We start from the raw sequence: 21,914 nt of genomic DNA on the forward strand, positions 1-21,914 counted from the left end.
AAGAGAACGATTTAAAAAAGTGTTATTATTGTTCATATTAATGTGACTGGAGTTAATGATAAACGTCAACTAATGCATGGCAGTGTTGATATTTATGAAAAAAAAACGATTCCTGGAAATACGATGTGAAACGGTTGAAAATTTTGACCACTGTGAAGAATAACGTTTAGAACCCGTGTCACTTACAACATTTTATATTGTTGGTGAGAAGTAAAGGGGGATAAAGTGGATTTATGCTTGTGTGATGACTGTAGCCATGTGAACGGGTTATCGTACTGCAAAACCCATCACGTAAAGAAGAGTCTTCAACTTTTCAAGAAAGCCTTGTTTTGCTATCAACACAAAGCTCGGAACAGGAAGGTACATAGATTTTTTTTCAAGTATAACAGTTTCATTATTCATAATTGGAGTAAAGTAAATTTTGTACGAAAAGTGCACACTGTCAGTGATTTTTACCACATAATCGGGCTCATATTTGCTTTCATTTTGAAAAAGAAAACGTGCCATGTAAGGAAAAAGTGGGATGATTGAACTTTACCGGTACGCAACACTTAACATCAAACAGCGTACCCTAACCCTTAACACCTAACATATAACAACTAACGCAACACCTTATAATCCTATTTATCCTATATATTTCCTTAGTATCGGGGGCTACCGCCCCCAAACCCCCGCTTTGTTGATAGTGGTAAACAACTGCGTACCGGTAAAGTTCAATCTAGCCGAAAAAGTTGTGTTGTAAATGCATGGAAATCAAGGACAGCATATTTGAATTTTATGACCGAGTATTGATGTTTTCCTCAAACAAACAACAAAAAAAGTATATTATGTCCAAAATACAAAAATTACTATTCTGAAAATGATATACTTTTTGTGTGATCATCTATATATATACATTCTTCATCCAATTGTTAATACCAAATACATGTATTATCCCTACTGGATATGTGGTGTTTACACTTACTTATTAATTCAGTTAAAAGGGGTTTATCATATAAAATACTGAGTAATAACATGCTATGTCGTGAATGATGAACGATGACGCATATCATAATGGATCATTTCACACTTCTCATGAAACACTAATATCAGTTCTTACTCCTATACAAGTGCTTGTGTATTTGACATCTGTATATAATTATTTTGTTAAAGAACTTGAAGAAAATGTTGTCAATTTATAGAAACAACTTTGAGAAGGCTTATTGAAGCCAAATTAATAAGAAAAGACCAAATATTTCTATTTTAATAAATACAAATAGTTAAAATTATTCATACACAATTTGCAATTGTGCATAATTTTGTTGACTGAAACTACCGTAATTACTTTATGTTTTCGGACACTGTAAGCAGAGCTCCAGATAAGGTTTTGTGAAATTTTTAAATTACTACCAGATTTTCAAAAAGAATTCTTAACTCTGAAATTTTATTCTTAACGTTACTACTAAGTTTTGGAAAATAATTCTTATTTTTTCTAAAAGACCTAAAAATAAATAATAATGGTTATTTTCATGCAAAAAAAAATCAAAATAAACATACTAGCAACTTTATTTATGCGAGTTCAACAGTGTCTTTTCAGTATTATACAATGTTATTTTTCAAATACCTTCATATGCCCAAACTGTGCTTAGATTGTATGCCTTAGATGAATTTTTACATATTTCACAATTAGAACAGATCTCCCCTTAAATCTTTTCAACGATTAGCCACGGGACTTGTCCCTTCCACTCGTTCAATGTTTTTTTTGTGTTTAAGTTTGGACCCGTCGTGTTGCGTTTTTGTTTAGCTTTTCTGACTGTGTCGGCAACTGAACAAACAACATCGTATAAGATCTTTTCTATAATGTCTTTCTTAACATTTAACTTCGGCTTACTTTGCGTACAATATGTTAAAAGCGTGTTTTTGGACGCTTTGCATTTTTTTAGGACGTTCTCTGGGCGCCGCCATTTTTTTTGCCAGATAGACTGTATACGCCGCTTTTATTGGAAAAAATGCGCTTTGTTATACAAACCTGATATCCATTCTATATAAGCACCGCAAAGATCTTTAATACGCAAAAAGAACTCAATAAAAATCGATACGATCCGATGTAAAAATAATATTCGTAACTGGATTTTGAAATTCTTAATGGTATGACAAGATTTTAAAATAAATACGTAACGGACTTGAAAATAATTCGTAATTACGAAAATACGACCCTTATCTGGAGCTCTGCTCTAAGTTTTCGGACACCCCTTTTTTTAGCAAAAATAATTATTTTTCGTGACTCTTAATTTTCGGACACTCGAGTTTTTGTCAATAATTAATATCTCTAAGTTTTCGGACAGTATATATTACAGCGCTGTTTTACAAAATGTTGGTCCTGTTTTTGATATATAATGACACTTCGATTATGGGGTTTTACAACCGGATTAGCATCATAAAACGTGGCAGGTGCATGCCTGAGGGCAACGGACCATTACATTTGCATTATTGGGTAAATAACCCTGTAAACCGGTATTAAACATTGGTTTCGCCCGATAGCATAAGCGTTATGACAATTATCAGGGGTAGTGCCAATTAACAAGTTAAATTATCTAGCGCAATGGTATTACCGATTCTCAGTAAAATAGCTGTAACAAATAATAAAAGCTTCAAAGTGTGATGCACCCTATTGCAAGTTTTACGATTAATGGAAGGTGTAAGACAACAACTTTCGGAAACGAACAAACAAAGAATTCATAGTTTGCTTTTTTATTGCGTTAATTACAGGTTCATAATAGCGAGTATCGGTACATCACATGCTCTTCTGTGAACTCGTTGGCCAAAGTACAACCTAGTAGTAACTTTCTGTCAAATAATTTAAGCATTTAAAATTATTTAAAAGATAATGCAAACATAACTGTAATTTATTCTAAATGATATTTTACAAGCGTGTGCTATCACCGGTAGTCGTTGATACAATGGACGCTATTTTCGGACACTTCAATTTTTGACTCTCAGTTTTCGGATACCTGTATTTTGAGAATAATTTTCGTATCTAAGTTTTCGGATACGAATACAAATAATTATTTTTAAGTGTCCAAAAACATAGAGTAATTACGGTAATTGATGATCTTATGAACCTGTCTGAATATAACTACATGTACTAGTCAAATATCAACTTCAACATTTCAGTGATACATTGTATGCTGATTACCTGTGCAGGAGGAAAATGAAACCAGACAGATTATGGACTCAAATTCAACCCGTAAAAAAGCTAGGAACTTGCAGTCACTGAGTGTTCTTGTTTACAGTCATGTGTTTAATGCTGCCACAACATAAATATTATAGCTGGCTCTGGACTCGACCATATGCATCTTAAAATGATCTTTGAACGCGATTGTCTCAAGAACATTTTTATAATAAATAACATTAACTTTGAAGGTCAGCCTAGGGTCACCAATGCCAAGCGTCTTATGGAGACACTTATTCCAACCTGTTTAAGTTCTTCAAAGAACTACCATGACAATCGTGTATTTGTTTTGTTTGTCATAATAAGTTTAATGTTTAATATCACTAGTATCACTAGTCATTGATACATTGATAAATCTATTTTCCTTTAAACGTGTTTGATTGAATGATTATATGTGCCTTGTTACTTAATTATTAATGTTCTTATTTCCCTGTAACATTTTCAAGTCTTATTCATAGAAGAACGCATTTCACATGCAATTTCAAACAAGGTTAGCAAATCTTACTGCAGTGAGTAGGTTTCGTCTCACACATGATATATGAGATGTATGTATGTTTATATGTTTATGGGTTTATTATAGGCTTTTCCTCTTTTTTATGCCCCCCTTCGAAGAAGAGGGGGTATATTGCTTTGCTCATGTCGGTCTGTCGGTCAGTCTGTCGGTCGGTCCGTCCACCAGGTGGTTGTCAGACGATAACTCAAGAACGCTTGGGTCTAGGATCATGAAACTTCATAGGTACATTGATCATGACTCGCAGATGACCCCTATTGATTTTGAGGTCACTAGGTCAAAGGTCACGGTGCCCAGAAATAGTTAAATGGTTTTTGAATGATAACTCAAGAACGCATACACCTAGGATCATGAAACTTCATGGGTAGATTGATCATGACTTGCAGATGACCCCTATTGATTTTGAGGTCACTAGGTCAAGGTCACGGTGACCCGAAATAGTAAAATGGTTTCCGGATGATAACTCAAGAACGCATACGCCTAGGATCATGAAACTTCATGGGTAGATTGATCATGACTCGCAGATGACCCCTATTGATTTTGAGGTCACTAGGTCAAGGTCACGGTGACCCGAAATAGTAAAATGGTTTTCGGATGATAACTCAAGAACGCATACGCCTAGGATCATGAAACTTCATATGTAGATTGATCATGACTTGCAGATAACCCCTTTTGAGGTCACAAGGTCAAGGTCATGGTGACCCGAAATAGTAAAATGATTTTCGGATGATTACTCAAGAACGCTTTTGCCTAGGATCATGACACTTCATAGGTACATTGATCGTGACCCGCAGATGACCCCTATTGATTTTCAGATCACTAGGTCAAAGGTCAAGGTCACAGTGACAAAAATCGTATTCACACAATAGCTGCCACTACAACGGACAGCCCATATGGGGGGCATGCATGTTTTACAAACAGCCCTTGTTTTATCTTTTTATAATAATTTTTGAACATTTAGCTCATCTTAATGCTCACATATAAAAATCTCAAATTCAGTATGGGGTTTCTGGAAAAGGGGGGTAGCCTTGATTGTAAAGCCGGAACTTTTCGTTTTCACTGGTGACCCCCATTTTTAGCTAATTATTATAAAACAATGTCTTTGCCATCAACTACAAGTTTCTGTATAGTTTTGTTTTCGTTTGTAAGTTTTTCATTGTTTGCAAAGTATTTTGTATTGTTTTCATTGTGTTCAACATGCTGTGCCCGTGCACGAAGTATTATGCCATCAAATTGTAGTTTTCAACTATGTTATTCAAAATGTTCCTATTTTTGGAGTGAGTATAAGATTTCCATTATTTTATCTCTAATTATGCGTTAAACACAAAATTGAAATCACCTCCAACTAAAATGTTTTTATCTTTGTTATTTATTTTATCGGAATGTAATGTTTCATAAAATTTGGATTCATCTATATTCAGGCCGTAAACGTTTATTAATGTTTATTGTGTTTTGTGTATAATTATCCCCCGCCAGAGGCGGAGGGATATTGTTTTGGCATTGTCCGTCCGTCCAGCTGTCTGTCCGGCACTTTTGTGTCCGGAGCCATATCTTGGAAGTGCTTTGGCGGATTTCATTGAAACTTTGTATGAGTATATATATATGCATAAGAGGATGATGCACACCAAATGGCATTGTACACCATCTGTTAAAAATAGAGTTATGGCCCTTTGTATCTTGAAAAAATGCTTTTTACTATAGGCACTTTTGTGTCCGGAGCCATATCTTGAAGTGCTTTGGCGGATTTCATTGAAACTTGGTATGTGTACAGTCATTGAAATTTAGATGTAAATCTACAAGCAAGTGGGGCTAGTAATATGCGAATTCGAAGTAGCCTGAGTCAGATTTTACTAGCCCAAACATTTTTGTTAAAAATGCAGATAAACATAACATAAAACATCCAAAGAAGCATTTATTTATTCAATCTTTAGAACACAATACAACACTCTTATTAATTTCATCCTCATCCAAGTCAGCTTCCTCTTCATCTGAGCCAGCCTCTTTCGGATCCTGAAATTAGAAGAAATTAATTTCACACACGGATTTCAATTTAAACACAATTATAAATATATACATTAAGTTTAGGTAAAAAATTAGCAGAAATGTATCCCATATATCCATGTGAAAGAGAGAGGAAACCTGAACCACCAGAAAATATATAAGCAATTTAGTGCTAGGTTATTCTACAAAAAGCCAGTTGACAAATGCGTCAATCACACTTACCTCAGATTTGCTTTCCTCAACGACGTACTTCAATGACAACTGTTCGGCCATTACTCTCTGTGTCCCGAACGAAACGCAAAAGATTTATTTTACATAATAATAATCCGGGAACCACAAAACCATGCGCTTTATGCGCAGTAATCCAATTATCGGCTGATTGCCCAGCACGTGCGCGCAGTGTGTTAAAACATAAGCAGCTGTTGATTTAAGCGGCTCAAAACTTCGTTTACAAATATTGAAAATGAATTTCGAACTTGTTTTGTTAAATGAATTGTACAAGCAACTAGTTTTTTGCTGTCGGACTAGTGCGAATTTCGACGACTGTGTGTATATACATATGCATAACAGGATGATGCACGCCAAATGGAATCGTACACCATCTGTTAAAAACAGAGTTATGGCCCTTTGTATCTTGAAAAAATGCTTTTTACTATAGGCACTTTTGTGTCCGGAGCCATATCTTGGAAGTGCTTCAGCGGATTTCATTGAAACTTGGTATGAGTATATATATGCATAAGAGGATGATGCACGCCAAATGGCATTGTATACCATATATCTGTTAAAAACAGAGTTATTGCCCTTTGTATCTTGAAAAAATGCTTTTTACTACAGGTTCTTTTGTGTCCGGAGCCATATCTTGGAAGTGCTTTGGCGGTTTTCATTGAAACTTGGTATGAGTATATATATGGATAAGAGGATGATGCACACCAAATGGCATTGTACACCATCTGTTAATAATGGAGTTATGGCCCTTTGTATCTTGAAAAAATGCATTTGTTTGCGTGTCAGCAGCTATATCTTGGGAGTGCTTTGGCGGATTTCAATGAAACTTTGAATGAGTATATATATTGATAAGATAATAATTCACGCCAAATGGCATTGTACATTATCTGTTAATAATGGAGTTATGGCCCTTTTTATCTTGAAAAAATGCTTTTTGAGTGTCAAATATAACACTTGTGTCCAGCAGCATATTGGCGGGGGATATCAATTCAACAAATTTGCTTGTTATATCTATACTTGCTTGTCTGACAATTATTATTTCTTTCAAGTTATCCACTGTTATTCCTGTATTACTTTTGATCAGTAAAGTGATGCCTTGTTTATTTGTATGTTGTCCGCTAAGATAAATATCTCCGTCCCATGCACTTTTCAATGTTTGTGCGCAGGTACGTGTGATGTGATTTTCCTGTAAAAGACTTTTTTTGTCTAACCATTTGAAAATTTAAGTGTGTGTTGTCTTTGTTATTTAGCCCTTTTACATTTAGAGTACATATGTTAATATTCATACAAAAGGAGGAGAAATACATGCCACTTTTCTTGTTTCTAACATTTTAAAATCATTTTGTAGAGCTAGATTATTTATTGATACTAAATTATGCAAAATTATATTACGCTTTGACGTTAAAAACAATAACCTTCCATGTCGTTGATACATTCTGTTCATTAAATTGATCTACGTACTTGTTCATTTATTACAATGGTATTGGTAACTATGCCCTGCCTTCATTTAAATTGATCTCGATACCATTTTTTGAACATTTCATTATCATTAACCAGGTTTTCCAAAGAAAAAAACTGGTTATTAGATTGGCGAATGCGGGCGGGCTGGCTGGCTGGCTGGCGGGCGGGCGGAACATGCTTGTCCGGGCCATAACTATGTCGTTCATTGTCAGTTTTTAAAATCATTTGGCACATTTGTTCACCATCATTGGACGGTGTGTCGCACGAAATAATTACGTCGATATCTCCGAGGTCAAGGTCACACTTTGAGTTCAAAGGTCAAAAATGGCCATAAATGAGCTTGTCCTGGCCATAACTATGTCATTCATTGTGAGATTTTAAAATCATTTGGCACATTTGTTCACCATTATGGGACGGTGTGTCGCACGAAAGAATCACGTCAATATCTCCAATGTCAAGGTCGCCACGACTAAAAATAGATTTTTTTTAAAAACAAACTTACAAAGGGGGTTAATTTTGTTTGTTCATTTCAAAAGTTCAGTTTTGAGTTTTCTCCCTTTATCAGAATTTTTTTTCACAATGAAAACATGGTTTTGTGACAATTTTGTCCCTTGTTAACACTTTGCTTTCCGCGTGGTAAGACCACCATTGTTAAATGAATGAATAATTTAGTGAATTAGTTAAATGTGTTTGAATATCGTTCCAAAATATTTTATAACACTTGTTAGTGATGCTATCAGATCCCGAACTTTTGTTATTTTGCATTTCTTTAAGAGCTAGTCCACATTCATATTCAGTTAGTAATCCGTCACATACTTCTTTTTCCTCTTCATTTAAAGCATGATGTGTTTTTTTACAGAGGGTGTTATTTTCAACATTCTTTCGTTTATAGGGTTTCAAAAAATAGGCTTGTACTATTATTTGCACAATATTCATATTCAGTTTGTAATCCTTCACATACTTGTTATTCCTCTTCCTTTAAAGCATGATGTGTTATTATTTTACAGAGGTTGTTATTTTCGACATTCTTTCGTTTATAGTGTTTCAAAAAATAGGCTTCTTCTATTATTTGACTTTTATTTGATATGTCTTTGCCATTAACTACTAGTCTCTGTATAGTTTTGTGTTTGCTTCTACGTTTGAAAATGTTTGCACAGTATTTTGTATTGTTTTCATTGTGTTCAACATGATGTGCCTGGCTCGAAGTATTATGCCATTGAGGTGTGTGTGATAAATTCCTTCTATTATATTTTTTTTATGCCCCCCTTCGAAGAAGAGGGGGTATATTGCTTTGCTCATGTCGGTCGGTCGGTCGGTCCATCCACCAGGTGGTTTCCGGATGATAACTCAAAATGCTTGGGGCTAGGTTCATGAAACTTCATAGGTACATTGATCATGACTCACAGATGACCCCTATTGATTTTGAGGTCACTAGGTCAAAGGTCAAGGTCACAGGTGAAGGTCACAGTTACTGGAAATAGGCATTTTAAGGATTTAGCATGGTTCAAACAAGGGAAACAACTACCGTTTATGCATGTTCTTTTTATTACAGCATTTGCCTCCCTTTAATTCATTTAAAATCTCATTTTACAGCAGAGATTCCAAATCTGACCTGTAAATGAGCCCCATATTTACTGCCAGTGCTAGGTTACCTTTTCCCATTTGATCATTCTTAAGTATTGGTATTGTAATGCTGCTGCTACTGCTACTGCTGCTACTACTACTTCTACTACTACTACTACTACTACTACTACTACTACTACTACTACTACTACTACTACTACTACTACTACTACTACTACTACTTATACTACTACTACTACTACTACTACTAATTCTACTACTACTACTACTACTACTACTACTACTACTACTTCTACTACACCACCACTACACCACCACCACCACTACACCACCACCACCGTTCACAGTGACAAAAAACGTATTCACACAATGGCTGCTACTACAACTTATAGCCCATATAGGGGGGCATGCATGTTTTACAAACAGCCCTTGTTTTGTAAGAATTTCCTTCTTCAATGGAGGTGGCATAATTTGTGTTTCTTTTATGCATCTGTTTTTCAAGTGCTTCAATGACTTTTATGGCTTCATTTTCAAGTTTGTGTGTTTCTTTTTTTTTTAGCTTACCTGAGCACAACGTGCTCATGGTGAGCTTTTTAGATCGCCTTTTGTGCCTTGTCTGTCGTGCAGCGTCAACATTTACCTTGTTAACACTTTAGAGGTCACATTTATTGTCCAATCTTCATGAAACTTGGTCAGAACATGTGTCCCATTAATATCTTGGACGAGTTCGAAAATGCTTCTTGTTGTTGAAAAACCTGGGTGTCAGGGGGCGTGGCAGTTTTCCTAATATGGCTATTGTAAAACCTTGTTAAGACTCTAGAAGTTACATTTTTTGTTTAATCATCATGAAACTTGGTCGGAACATGTGTCCCAATAAAATCTTTGACAAGTTCAAAAATGGTTCCGTTTGGAAGAAAAACATGGCCGCCAGGGGGCGGGGCAGTTTTCCTATTATGGCTATAGTAAAACTTGTTCACTCTGTAGAAGTCAAATTCATTGTTCAATCTTCATGAAACTTAGTCAGAACATTTGTTCTAATGATGGGGGGGGGGGGGCAGTTGTCCTTATATGGCTTTAGTGAAAACTTGTTGACGCTATATTAGCCTTATTTATTGGCCAATCTACATGAAACTTGGTCAAAACATTATTTTGTCCCAATGAAATCTTAGCGAAGATTGAAACTGGGTCATATGAGCTTAAAAACTAGGACTCTAGGTAAAATATAAGAATTAACATGTTGAAAGTCACTTTTTTGGTCTAATCTTCATGAATCAGTTTGCATTTGTCCAGAATAGTCTAGTTCCTTTTGCTCTCAGGTGAGCGCCTTAGGGCCTAACGGCCCTGTTGTTTTAAATGACGTGCATCTTATTGTTGTGTTAAGTATCTTGCCTTTAATTATTTCCCATAAGGTGTTTGGATTTGCATCTTTGTTATCTTAAACTGTATTGGTTATTACCTGTTATATTTGTGTTTGATATTGTGTATCTTTTCAGAAGCTATTATTAACTTTTAAAGTACCTTTGGCCTCTTTCAGGTTGTATTTCATGCAGTTAAAGTTCAACTATCGAGTGATCAGTCATAAATCCTGGTTTTTAAGTTGCATGTGTTGATAAGGTTGCAAATAGACTCGCATATTTAAAAAAATCTTATCTCCAAAATATTGCTGTTTTTGTGTTTGAGTGCCAGGTGAATTTTCTTTCATTATGATAAACTGTATGCCTTATGTCTATCAAATTGTAGTTTTCAATAATGTTATTCAAAATGTTCCTTTTTTTGGAGTGAGTATAAAGATTTCCATTACTTTTATCTCTAATAATGGGTTAAGAACATTATTAAAATCCTCTCCGACTATAATGTTCTTATCTTGGTTATTTATTATAACATTTGGATTCATCTATGTTCGGACCGTAAACGTTCATTAATGTTAATTGTTTTTCGTGTATTTTTATATCTATACTTGCGTGTCTGCCAATAATTATTTCGTTCAAGTAATCCACTGTTATTCCTGTATGACTTTTACTCAGACAAGCGATGCCTTGTTTATTTGTATGTTGTCCGCTAAGATAAATATCTCCGTCCCAACCACTTTGTTTGTCAATGTTTTTGCTAAGGTATGTTTTAGGTGACTTTCCTGTATAAAAAAGACATATATTACTTTTTTTGTGTAACCATTTGAAACTTTTAGTGCATTTGTCTTTGTTATTTAGCCCTTGTACATTTACAGTACATATGTTTATACTCACACAAAAGGACGGAATTGCATGATACCATTCTTGTTCCAAACATTTTAAAATCATTGTGTAGAGCTAGATTATTAGTTAATAGTTCATTATGTCAAGTTATATTAAGCTTTGATGATAATAACAATTACCTTTAATGTTGATACATTGTGTTCATTAAATTGATCTCAGCACGAAGTACTTGTTCATTTATTGTGATGGTATTAGTAACTTTGCCCTGCCTTCAGATTGATCTCAAAACCATTTTCAAACATTTCATTATCATTAGCACTTTCCTTTCAAAATGCCATCATTGTCATTATATTGACTGAAAATAGTCTACCAGTCACACATAACTTAATTAATATCTCCCTTTTTAGCTCGACTTTTAGAACAAAACAAGAGCTATTGTCATAGCCAGGTAGTCGATGTTCGCGTTTGTTTAGTTGTCTGTAAATGTCAATTTCCGCAAAGACTATCAAAGATATCCTCTTCAAACTTACAATACTTGCTAAATTTCGCCTGTTAAGTCCATACTGACAAGGCTGGTTACCATGTGACCTATATTTATGGAATTATCTGCCCTTGTTTTGACTTAGTACATAGAAATATTGTCAAATTCTCAACAAAAAACTTAATTTTCTCAAACATTGTCCAACTTTCAACTTGACAGTCTACATACTTATATAATATGATGACAGGCAACTTCTGTTAAAAGCACATACCTTTATCCTTCATATTTTACTAGTTATTAGTTTACCGACTTACAATTTCTCAAACACTATCGAAGCTTTCAAATGAGAAGCTTGACATCCGTTCAACACTTAAAGAAACCTAGCCTTACTTATGAATCTTCCTCTTCATCTCTTGAACATGTTTGTCTGTAAAATACAACCATAAATCTAATATTTAATTTAAACTTTTTATTACATACATTGTTTTAAAGCCCCGAAGGCAGGCATATGGTTTCTGAACTGTCTGTCCGAAAAATTATACTTTTGCCATAACTTCCATACTACAGAATAATTGTTTTCACTTGATATTTGTACACAACTCTTCTTTGATCAACACCTTCCCACGGACATATTTCTTGATGACCTTGGCCCTTGAACTCAAAAGTCAAAGCACCCAATAACTTAACATTCACCATAACTTTGTGGTTCATGATTGGATTTACTTTATTTTTGTCCATAACTCCCTTTTGGACAAGACCTTCCCACTGACCTACTTTATGATGACCTTGACCATTGAATGACCTTAGCTTAAAGGTCGAAGTGTTTAAAACCAGATAGACATATTAAGCACGAGTAACATATTAAATCTTCAACTTCATAACATCAGTATACATGTACACTGTATCTGGCAGCAAAATAGCGTGGATCCGTTTGCATTTACTTCAGTTTAGTCACTACACTTCTTTCCAAGCACCCTAAATTTAGCCCCAGGCCTTCAGCGCCTTTGGCGCTTTGATTAATTTTCTACTTGTATTTTTCTACTTGTATTGAACAATACAAGTACTACTTCTACATCATATATATATATATATATATTTAGCCGTTATAAAAAATAAAACGCTTTTATTAAATTTGCCGTAGCTTCACAAATAAATGCCGCTGAAGAAGACCGAGAGGTCGAAAGCTACGGCAAATATAATAAAATCGTATATATATAAATATATATCCTCCTCGTCCTCCAACTCCTCCTCCTTTTCGTCGTCGTCGTCGTCTTCATCCTCATCATGATCAAAATCATCATGATCATGATGATGATCATCATGATGATGATCATCATGATGATCATCATCATCATCATCATAATCATCATCATGATCATCATCATCATCATCATCATCATCATCATCATCATCATCATCATCATCATCATCATCATCATCATCATCATCATCATCATCATCATCATCATCATCATCATCATCATCATCATCATCATCATCATCATCATCATCATCATCATTATCATCATCATTATCATCATCATCACCATCATCATTATCATCATCATTATCATCATCATTATCATCATCATCATCATCATCATCATCACCATCATCACCATCATCATCATCATCATCATCATCACCATCACCATCACCATCACCATCACCATCACCATCATCATCATCATCATCATCATCATCATCATCGTTATCATCGTCATCATCGTCATCAACATCATCATCATCATCATCATCATCATCATCATCATCATCATCATCGTCACCATCGTCATTATCGTCATCATCGTCATCATTGTCATCATCATCATCATCATCATCACCATCATCATCATCATCATCATCATCATCATCATCATCATCATCATCATCTTCATCATCATCATCATCATCCTTCCTCCTAATCATCGTCATCGTCATCATTACCACCATCATCATCATCAACATTATTATCCTCATCATCCTCATCATCATCATCATCGTCATCATCATCATCATCTTCTTCTTCTTCAAATTCATCATCACCATCGTCGTCGTCGTCCTCCTCCTTCCCTCGTCCTTCTCCTCCTCCTAATCATCATTATCATCATCACCACCACCACCTTCACCACCACCACCATCATCATAATCATCATCGAACGATGCTCAATTACATACATGTAGTATTTAAATAACAGCAAAAACTGTTGATCGAACTGAGAGTCTTCAATTTAATCATGTTTGCCTTAAAAGCTTGATTTCTCATTCCATTCATTCATCTATTGTTTTCATTAATAAATTCATTCATTTGATCATTCATTCATCCATTCACTAACTCAACCATTGATGTATTAACTTATTCGTTCGTTAGTTTGTACGTGTATTAATTTATGCATGCATGCATGCCTTTATTCATTTATTCATGTATTCAATTATCATTACATCAATCAATTCATAAGTTCTTTTATCTTTCCGTTCAATCATTCTTGTATTCGTTCATTCATTCATTCAAACATTCATTCAGTTATTACATCATTCATGTATGTATCAATGCATTCATTAATTTAATTCATTCATTTGTCAATTATAACATGAATTAGAATATTATTTCATTCATTCATATATTCATTATTCATTCATTCATGCGTTCATTCGTTCATTCATGTATACGTCATTTTTCCAATTGAGCCATGTTTTCATATATACTTTTATTCATGTTTCAATTATTCATCTATCAATTTATTCATGCATTCATTCGTGTATTCATTCAATCATTTGTTAGTTAATTCATTTATTCACCCATTCATCTATTCATATATCAAATAATGTATTATTGAATATTGTCGCGTTGTAAACAGCCTGCAGAAACAACATCGACCCAGACACAGTTATCATGCTTCATAAATTATATTATTCAAAGCATACTAAAGTGGTATCTTTAATACTCGCAACGATTCGTACCTGGGAAAATATACAACCAGAATTCTCCCAATCCCGTGCACGACGGTTTCATTACAGTCACTATGTATTTGTATGTGAGAGCATGGATCGACAACTCTGCATGGAGATTGGAATTCTCCTAGTGCCCGATCATATCAAGTCAGTTAAAATAATTATATGTATTTGTTCTTAAAAACGTATATGGTCCATCGCTCTTTAGTTTCAAACATTACGACGGAGACTTGCAAAACACCAATCTCCACAAAGAGTAGACGTTCCTTGTTCTCACATGCTATTCCATTCAACTCTCTGCGCGGAGGATGGCAAAACACTTAAGCGTCTAGACGATATGTTGCATGTGTATATTTTTTATAATGAACATGGCTTGTCTTTGGCTTTTGAGTTAATGCTCAGTAGCAGAAGCATTGACAATAATGTTTTGTAAAGAAAGCAATAAAGTACAACTTGAGTCAGCCAAGAAACTGTTGCATCCTGATAATAATTGGCTTTGAGGCAAGCTTTGCAATTGTTTTTAGTAGAAAATTTTCATGTTTATATATAGTTGGCTAAATATATCAATAAGTAATTTAAACCGTGCATTAGAAATGAAAACGTTTATGTAACGTTTTTGATAGATTAAGGAACACAACCTGAGTATGCAACAACAAAAAAAACTAACAACTATCGGTCACAAATATACGGAAAACCGGTGACGCGAATTACCCAATACTACCCAAATCTTCCCAAATCTTCCCAAATCTTCCCAAATCTACCCAAATCTACCATAATCTACATCAATGAAATAATACAATGTACGTATTAACATTTGCATCCTTAGCCATTTTATGTTTATGATTTATTGTGCAAGTGATGATGGAAATTGGTTCCAGGTTCAGTCTAAAAACCATCCCTCGCTATTCACCATTTGTCTGGTTTCTAACAAGATTATTCTTTCTGTAAATGAAGTTTTCTGGAAATGATTACATAATATTTTGTTCAGAATATGTAATAAATCTTCATTTGCATTAATGTAAAACACAGGTGGTATGATTTTATGTTTTTTTTGCATTGTTTTCATCTGATATACAAATTATTTTAGCCGCGCATTGTGAACAATGGGTTTAATGAATGTGCGTAAAGTATCGTCCCAGATTAGCCTGTGCAGTCCGCAGAGGCTAGTCAGGGACGACACTTTCCGCGTACACAGGATTTTAGCTATAAAGAGACTTTCTTGAAACGAAAAGTATCATAAAAGCGGAATGCGTTTGTTCTTATTAGCCTATGCGGACTTTACAGGCTAATATGTGATGACATTTAATGCACATGCATTAAACCCCCTGTTTACAGAACATGGCCCATTTGGAGTCTCAAAAATGTTCATTGCATAAGGCGATGTTGTTACCCGGCCATTGGGCTTTTGTGTTTGGCAAATGATATGATATTAGTTTGACTCAGTGTACAAACACAGTACGCATATAGAATGGAAACCCAATATTGAGAATAGTGGAAATGCAAAATGGAAAATCGGTTGGTACTTAGTGGCGTGGTCAAGCCATTCCATGAATGTAAGCAAGTAATAGTGCGGAAAAAAATGATTCGGCTTATGTAAACTATCTTATAATGGCATGGGTGGGTTTGTCCATTAGCAGTTGTTTTTTAACAAGGGAGATCGTGAGACTGTTTTCTGTGTCATTCATGTGTTTGTGGACAAAACGCCATCCGCTGATGAAAATGCTGACATTTGCATGAACATTATTTGCTGCACGGCTATCACAGCGTCTGGTACAATTAACAGAAGTGGGATCGGGTATTGAAATTTGACGTATCAATGCTGAACTGAATATGTCTATATAATGTGTACGTTAATGTTTTTATGATGGGAAAGTTTGCCGTTGTCATAAGTATTTCAGTCTTATAGCGGGGGTCAATATACGAACTTACACGTTTCATGTGATAAAATTGTTTACCAGTACAAAGTTGCATATAATTATGCCAGTAACTTTCAGCTGACCTTCCTAAATCAGATTTTGGGGAAGGATGGCCGTTTGATGGTTTTCCTGAACAATTCTCAAACAATTTATGAAGCCCTGCTGTGTATCGAACCAGCGATACTCGGGTGTGTGGTCTAGCGTGTTACCAACGGGGCTTTTTCCTCAAATGCCTTAACATTCTCAAGCACAAAATCAGTGATCTTTTTTATACATACATGTAATGGATTTTCACATTTTTCGGCCCGTAAAAGTTATGTTAAAGATTATTATTCGTGGGGAATTAAACTTCGATGATCTTGTTGGTCACCTGTTCCATTCGTCATTGATTTTTTTTTTCAAAAATCTGAAATCCATATTAAAGTAATGTAAAGAATCTATACTTTTTCTTTCCAAATAATATTAATGATTGTCAATGATTTAGGGAACTATGAGATTGCAAAATATATCATCAATCTGTATGTACCAAATCCAACCAGTTAAACACACTGTCAGCTTTGATAATCACATGGATTATCATACATTTAAGCAATTTACTAGAAAGTGCAAACGATTGCGGTTTTTAGTTTTTAGAAAAAGCCATGTCTTAAATTTAACCCATTTATTCCTTGGATCTAGAAAAAAGGCCTTTGCAAACAGCAAGAAATATTCTTAATATTGAAATAAATTTACTAGACATCCCTAAGATCGGAATTAAATTGATCCAATTTAGAAGGATGGAAGAGTCCACAAGGGATAAATGGGTTAATGAATAGTTTGATCAGATACTCGTAATGAATCGGAAAGAGAACGTTGCTGTAACGTACTTATACAATATTAGTTTTTGTAAATGACCATTTATATTGTATAAATAATTAATTATTTCGTATCTTAAGCATTTTAATTCCATTAAAAACATTTTAACATATCTTACTATTCATTGGTTGTTTTATCCTTATCATAGTTCAATTCAACGTGTATATCAGCTGAGCCCCGTCAGCCATGTCGGTGATTTTTCAGCTCTTATACTCAAACGTTATAAGAAAACATTACTTTTGGTGCAATGAGTAAGTCAGCAAGACCATGGCAGTTGTCAGCGAATTATTTTATGTTCCCGTCTGGGAACCAGCACTTTACTATTCATATCATATATAGGGTGTTAAAATGCAATTTGATAATATCTACAGGCGTTACCCTCGAGGCATTTGCATTCTTAAAACATTGATGAGTGTTAAATGAGAACCGAGCATCAACAGCTTGTGTGAAAATTTTTCCCCTGCGTGTGTTACCTTATTTTGTCATATTTGTTGATTGTATTGATAAAACATGTCTGATGTCTTTTTCAGGTAATCGGAGCCATACTGAGTTACCGCCCTTTACTCCGGAACAAGGGGAACATGTTCGTCATCAATCTCGCAGTGGCCGACATCTGCATCACCACGATCGTCAGTCCGATGAACATGGTTGGTAAGTGCCGGCAAACGGATACGAAATGCAGGTATCTTAACGCAGTGACAGAAGGGAAATGTTATGAAAAATGCGGGGGTAAAGTTGTGTACGAAGATAAATAATCACCAAACTAATCAATAAAATACGTTGATCATTAACAGGCATTTACGTGTGACAAATAACAGAGCGAATTTTCATTTAAAACGTTTGTAGATATCGCCACCTGTTAAAATTATTAGTTAATACTCATTTTTTTTCTGTTCCGCAATATACGAACCTGTTGATATAAGCAATCATTAAGTTATCAATGACGATCAACACTTTGCGTTTGACAGATTGTCGCTCTCTCAACTTGAATTATCTACACAAAAATAAAAACAAGCGTATTAATTAATTTAGCTTCTTTCTACATACCATACATAAACATAAGTTTCCATTTTTAAATCCAAATATGTTTGATTTTGTTTCCGTTTGCTATATTCGTCCGTGAGTTAATGATATCTTATTTCGGTGTTTGATAAAGTGTCTTGTACCTCAAGCTGATCAAATGAGTCGTGTTCTGAGAAAACTGGGCATAATGCATGTGCGTAAAGTGTCGTCCATGATAAGCCTGTGCAATCCGCAAAGGCTAATCAGGGACGACACTGTCCGCTGTTATGACATTTTTCGTTTAAATGAAGTCTCTTCTTAGCAAAAATCTAATTTATGCGGAAAGTTTCGTCCCTGATTAGCCTGTGCAGACTGCACAGGCTAATCTGGGACGACACTTTACAAATATGCATTAAAATTGTGGCGATTGCGCATTGAGCATAAGATTCGTGTACCTCTAAGGTCATGTATTTAGGTCAAAGGTAAAATATGGACATGATTGGCAACATTGCGTAATAAATCAGGCAGGTTAACACTAACTAGTTGAAATGTTCACCATCGCGACAGGCATGTGTTCATTGCTCAAAGATCAGTGTCCATTGCTCAAAGGTCAGTGTCCATTGCTCAAAGGTCAGTGTCAATTGCTCAAAGGTCAGTGTCTATTTCTCAATCTAAAAGATCAAGGCTCAATCATGTACCTAAAAATCTTATGTAGACCGACGCGCGCGAATCTACTAGTGTAGACTCAAGAAAACAACATCAGTCTGTATGTCGCTCGGTGTGAGTGTGGGCGGTCGGTCGGTCGATCGATCGATCGATCCATCAATCAATCAATCAATCAATCAATCAATCAATCAATCAATCAATCAATCAATCAATCAATCAATCAATCAATCAATCAATCAATCAATCAATCAATCAATCAATCAAGTCTTAATTTCAAAATTAGATTGAGCAATCATGTTTTCACATTTATTTTATGTTGTGTGTAAACTGTAAATGTTCGAATTCTCAAGTACATATGTACTTATTTTTTGTACAAAAATATTTCTAATCTATTTGTAAATATGGTTACTGTTATGATAAGCCCAATACATGGTAAGGCGATTAAGCTTTTCTGGCTTAATATTGTCACTCGATCAAGTGTTAGCTTGCAGGTGTGGCACGAGGTCCGCGGTTCTTCCTGAACAAGGTCGTGCTGTGCCACCTGCTGGGGAGCATCTGCACCGTCAGCTGTCTCGTCTCAATGCTCTCCATTGCTGCCGTCGCCGTCAACAGGTATACGCCATTGACGTTAAATACTTTGCCGACGTCGAAATCGTCTCTCACGTAAAATACTTTGTAAAGTTAAATAAATCACTTTTGGCTAACACGTTTCTAAAGTATAATACGAAACTAACATCAAAACTCTTTGTACCTTTTAATACATAAGTGAATCAAAACACGTCAAAGACGCTGAAAACGTCATTTACTGTATACGTTAGAAACATTTAGTACGTAACCGACGTAAAATAAATCAATTTGACGAATGCGTCAAGTCAAACTATATATACATCACTTGCTGTAATGCGCACACACGTTGAATACATTCCTTGCATTATGTAAAACAGAAACCTTATATGCACCACTTAAGTTGAACAATTATTTCATTAACTTTGAATTAGTAATAAACGTTAAAAACGTCACTAAAGTTTAAATCTTCAAAAAATTAACACTTTCTTACGTAATATGCGTCATTAGCATTATAGCACCTACGTTGAGTACGTGACCTACGTAAAAAAACTTCTATAATGTGCAATATGTAACACACGGTAAAATGTTTATAACGTTGAATACTTTGCTTAATACTTTGCTTACGTCGAATATATACTTCACGTTAAATAAGTAACCAAAGTTGAACGTTAAATAGCCTGCAACACGGTATTCCCGCGGTATTCACGATTAATTTTTAGTAGATTTCGTCATCGGTACCACGCGACCACCCGATATATTCCGTATTTGGCGGTCCGAGTTCAGACGATGATTACCGATCTTATCAGAATCAACTCATAACATTCCAATCGCGAAAAATCTGTAGAATATTCATGGCGTTTAAAGTTGCTGACTGGCGAAAACATGTTTAAGTAATACGTCGCAAATTTACATATGCTTGGAATACTTTTCAAATGAATATAATTATAAAATGCCAAACATTTTGTTTCTTTTTGCTTTGATGTTTACGTCTTGTGCTATGATGTATAAACCCTTAATGTCTAAATGGTATTTACTAAACCAACCAGACAATTTTTGTAAGTTTAAAATCAAGATAATTTTTTCCGAATATGCACTCATGGTTCCATTTTCAGCAATTGTGTTTTCTAGACCATTTTTATAAATCAATAACAACAACAACTTGACATTCGATTAATCCCGAACACTCTTGCTCTGTACATTTTCGACAGATTATTAGCATTTAAGAGAGCAAAAAACTATTTTCTCACCTTGTTTACTAACACAGATCTGTATCCATTTTGTGTTACCGCGACCTTGTGAAGCAGTTGGTGTTGTAAAAATGTATTAATCCTTAAAGCCACACACCTTGAATTAAAACACATGTAAGCCAATACATATAGATGCAATTTGAAAGTTTGCAAATTTTTCATTAAATCTATAGCCTAGTTAGCTTTTTTTTTCTAATTTTAAAATCGAAAGTAGGATATTTGTACGTATACGTCCGTTTCGACAAACGCTATTATTTTAAAGTTTTAAAGCGCAAAAAAGACGGATTTCTACCTTGTACCCACCAGGTATATTCTAATTGGCGTATATAAAACACGTTTCTTATTTATACTTAATTTTACTATGCCAAATAAAGTGTGTGGCTTTAAACACTGTTTCTTCTCGGTTCAAGACAACTTAAAACAATATAGTCACTATAAACTATACCTTTTGATAGAGCAAATATAAGTGGTCGCTTTATTGCTATTGTGCTCTATCTCCATTTTTTAAAATGAGTTTTTACATCGCTGCGTTCTTGAGAACGAGATCTTTAATATGACATATTAATCGGATTCAAGATTCAATCGTTACAGAAGTTTTCCGATTCAATTTCTCCTTACCTCTCACAATTTTACAAACGGGTGATTGCCTTGCTGCACCATCTCCGGGACTTACAGCAAAATAGATTTCACGATAAGAATAGCTTTTCAATAATTGATAGGCTAATCTGAGTGTGATTTCTACTTTGCTGTAATCTCCATACATAAAAGTGCAAATACATGTAATTGCAAATAACATTAACACATAATTTACTTTAGTAAATTTTATATTATATTAATATTCTCAGTTTGCTGATAAACACTTTGGCATATTTTTGTCCACAAACGTGGATAAATAAGGGAGAAAATGTTGTCATAAAGCACGTTATAAAATGCAAAGAATATTCAATGATTTTACACACAAGCAAACCAGTAGCCTTTACATAGTTTACAGACTTCTAACATTACAACATCATACAAGAAATATTCTACTTGCACAGTATCTG

At 34.7% G+C, this 21,914-nt stretch overlaps 1 protein-coding gene and 1 long non-coding RNA gene across 7 annotated transcripts in view; both read left to right on the top strand.

Moving 5' to 3' along the window:
- Window positions 1–21,914, top strand: part of LOC127844324 (melatonin receptor type 1B-B-like) — a 118,404-nt gene that overhangs the window by 95,076 nt on the left and 1,414 nt on the right. The gene's annotated exons all lie outside the window — the stretch shown is intronic.
- On the top strand, window positions 3,711–11,410 carry LOC127844327 (uncharacterized). The gene is made up of 2 exons (XR_008032673.1): window positions 3,711–3,990; window positions 8,837–11,410. It is a non-coding gene; the product is annotated as an uncharacterized LOC127844327 (long non-coding RNA).

The sequence above is a fragment of the Dreissena polymorpha genome, chromosome 9 (assembly GCF_020536995.1).
Source record: "Dreissena polymorpha isolate Duluth1 chromosome 9, UMN_Dpol_1.0, whole genome shotgun sequence".
Classification (NCBI taxonomy): Eukaryota; Metazoa; Mollusca; class Bivalvia; order Myida; family Dreissenidae; genus Dreissena; species Dreissena polymorpha.